Source organism: Gymnoscopelus microlampas (genome assembly GCF_963454915.1).
Source record: "Gymnoscopelus microlampas genome assembly, chromosome: 1".
Taxonomy (NCBI): Eukaryota; Metazoa; Chordata; class Actinopteri; order Myctophiformes; family Myctophidae; genus Gymnoscopelus; species Gymnoscopelus microlampas.
The window spans coordinates 9,123,958-9,127,722 of NC_139962.1; positions in this window are offsets into that span (position 1 = coordinate 9,123,958).

Here is a 3,765-nt window from a genome sequence, read left to right on the forward strand (position 1 = left end):
AAATTATTACAATTAATTCTGAAACATCCACCTTAATTGTATTCCTTAAGTTTTACGATACAGTATTATACTCCATAATAATAGTCCCGAGTCAAACATTGTAATTCCTGGAAAGTCTATCAAAAAAATACAGTTAAAAATATCTGTGTCCATGAGCATAAACATCTGTCCAAGTGTCCATCTCTGCACAGGGGCGGACTGGCCATATGGCATACCGGGTTAAAAAAAAAGTTTTTTTTTTTCCCCAAAAAAATCACTATGGTCATTTCCGGGTTGCGCGGCCCAATTAGTTACGGTAATGTTTGGGCTGGGTGGCCTCTAAGTGGAGAGTAGCACCGGCTCACAGAGCTGAGAGAGACATCACATATGGGCCAAATTTTGGTTCCAGTCCGGCCCTGTCTCTGCAAAATCCACATTTCCATAATAATCTAGAAATAAAACGTCCAGGGAAGATCTATTTTCTGCAAGCTCTATCAAAAAAGTCCATCATCATCTCAAGGGGTCCTGTGGAGACTTTGGTAAGAATTGTTCTCAGTTCTGATCTGATCTGATCTGTCAAAAAAAGCAAATTCCCCTCGAAAATCCAAAATCTTCTGTCTTCTATTTTTCCGCCTTCGATTTGTATGTATGGGGCCAAGGCCAGGAGGATGAGATAGTCAATGAATAGCAGCTTGTCACAGTGAAATATGATTGGATATTCTACAAGTTTTTAATAAGGCCTACAGAAGATGTCCACTGTGCACACTCAAAAGGTCTATTGTACATGATTTATATTTACAGACATCCTTTCAGGATGTAACAGGTACAGATGTCTTCTTATCACGATATATTTGCTAGCGGTGAGGAAGCGAGAGGGACAGGGACCTTTTTTTCCATTGAACAGCTCATTGTTTAATGAACAATGAGCTGTTCCAGTAGACTCACTGTGTTGAAGATATGGTCTGGGTTTAGCACCAGGCTGGAGTGATGACACCAGGTCTAAACAATGGTGTTTCTGTGTCAGGTGATGCTTTTTCCTCTTGCTCCTCATTGGTGCATCTCCTATATGTGTCACCCAAACATACAGCGTTCAAAGACCCATTGTGACTCAAGGATTTACATTTTGCTTTAGCTATTTCAACACTTTTCATTGGCTAAATATCCGTCGTGGAAAGTAACTAAGTATATGTACTCAAGTACACATTTGAGGATGTTTTACTTTACTGGATTATTTTCAGTTTTCATTACTTTTACTTTTACTCCACTACATCTCAGAGGCAAATATTGTACTTTTTACTCCAGTACAATTATTTGACACTTTTAGATTTGTATTATTATTACACAACATGCATTAACCACTTTATCCCTATATACTTTGGCTATTTGAAAATAGCAGATCTACAAGCTCACAATGTGTCGCAAAGCGAAGCGTTGTAAGCTTGTAGATGTGCTATTTTCAAAAGATTTGTATACATTGTGAACACTTTTGAAATAGGATATTCCGCATTATGGGTAGTTTTACTTTTGGTACTTTCAATGCATTTTCATGCCAATACTTTTGTACTTTGACGAACTTTTCAGTAATCTTTTTATTCCGGAGTTTTACTTGTAACAGAGTATTTATATATTGCAGTATTGATACTTTTACTTGTAAGTAAAAAATGTGAGTACTTTTTTCCACCACTGCTAAATATGTTTAAAACCCACAGACACACTAACCCTAACCACTTTAACTTTTTTCTAAAATTGTGAAAATAGACGATCTACAAGCTCACGTGTAGATCGCAGCTTGTAGGTCTGGTATTTTTGACAAAGTAGGGCATTCATTTATGAAAATCATAAAAAAAAAAGCTGAAACATGGAGATAGGAGGTTTGTGCCCAGCAGTGAGGTTATATCAGGCAGCTGGTCCTGCAGTGTAATAGAGAAGTGGTGATGCTGAGGGGACACAGTGAACAGTGGAGCATGGATATGGCTCAATAATAAATGATGGCAAGGTTGTCTCAATCTGTGTGACTCTGTGGTCCACTGTAGGAAAGGCTGGCCTGTAAACAGCACGGATTAACCCATTAAGACCGGGACACGCATCTGTGTCATTTTAAGATTTTCTTTGGGCTATTCAAAAATAGCAGATATACAAGCTCTATTTTTTGAAAAATCGTGAAAATTTTTGCAAATCTTTAAACATATAGTGAAAATGTTTAACTCCAATCTTTGCTTCTGGGGGTCCCTGGAACTAAATATTTTTAGATGGGGTCCGTGGCCAAATACATATCATTTTGGGGGTCCTTGACATGAAAAGGTTTGAGAACCACAGATATAGAAACATACGTTTTTTTTTTCTTTTTTTTCTTTTTTTTCAAAAAACTAGGATTTAGAAGACATTTGTAGAATCCCCAAAAGCAAAGATTTGAGTTACACATGTTTGCTTTAAAAAATATATATATATATATATTCAAAGATTTGCACACACTTTCACGATTTATTTCCAAAAATAGCAGATCTACAACCTCGTAGCTTGTAGATATGCTATAGATATTATATTATATGCTATAGATAGTATAGATATTTTTGAATATGATTTGAATATGATTTCAGTCATCAGTCATAGAAGCCAGCATGTCTTCTATGGAAGCATGTAGCACATGCACTGCAAAACAATATTTTCGGTCATTAGTTATATAAAGATTAAAGAGTATTTGAAGTATAGCAATAGAATACAAGAACCATCTTCCATGAACATGAATGGTCTCCGAAATAAAAGCAAAGATTAAAGCCTCAATATGTGAATTATTCAACTGGTTGGCTGTATGTAGAACGGCAGCAACATGGGGTCAGAATGATAATACGTAAACCATTACATTTTCAGTCATGAGATTTTTATTTTGCTTTATTCCGTGAAACTGCCTGATCAAAAAGCCCACAGTGAACAGCTAGTGACCTAGCTCCCACTTCCTCCAACATCCAGGTTCTCTCTTTTATAACAGACTAGTCCATACCCGTCAGGGGATATGAGCACCCAAAGTATGTGCAGTGCGCTGTGCACAGACTGTATATCAGGGATGGAAAGTGTCTTTGTACTTGGTATCTGCAACAGTTGCAACACACACACGCGTGCGGCTTTCCTGGGCAATCCTATTTAGTTGACCTTGTATTCTAAACTGTACTTCCATGTACTTTCTTTTCTCTCTGCAAACTTCTAAATAAAGTAGTCAATCAATCAATCTGGTTCATCCAATGTAATGGTGATGTCCATATCAAATGAATAAACATAACAAAAGGCTTATACGGCTTAATCTGCAGTCATTGATACGCAGATTGTGAGCTGTGTACCTACTTCACAACTCACATTGCGTCCTTGTAGCTGTACTGTACTGTACTGTACTGTACTGTACTGTACTGTACTGTACTGTACTGTACTGTACTGTACAACCCAATCTTCTACACCACTAATGTCTAATGTCTGTACAACCTGAAGTTCATACAGAACATCAGAACAATTAGACTTTCAGAATGGTTTCCCTGACATTTCAGAATGTTTACTCTGTCCATGGTCCTGATCCTGGCCTGCTTTGACCAGAGGACTGACGTTTGGATGTCAATAATCACTTTATATAGCTTTGATCGCTTTAGTTATTACATTAGTTTTAAAGGCAGCATCAAGAGTCAAAGTATTAGCAATGGTATGGTACAAATGGCATGCTCTCCCCCCCTCCCTCCCTCCCTCCCTCTCTCTCTCTCTCTCTCTCTCTCTCTCTCTCTCTCTCTCTCTCTCTCTCTCTCTCTC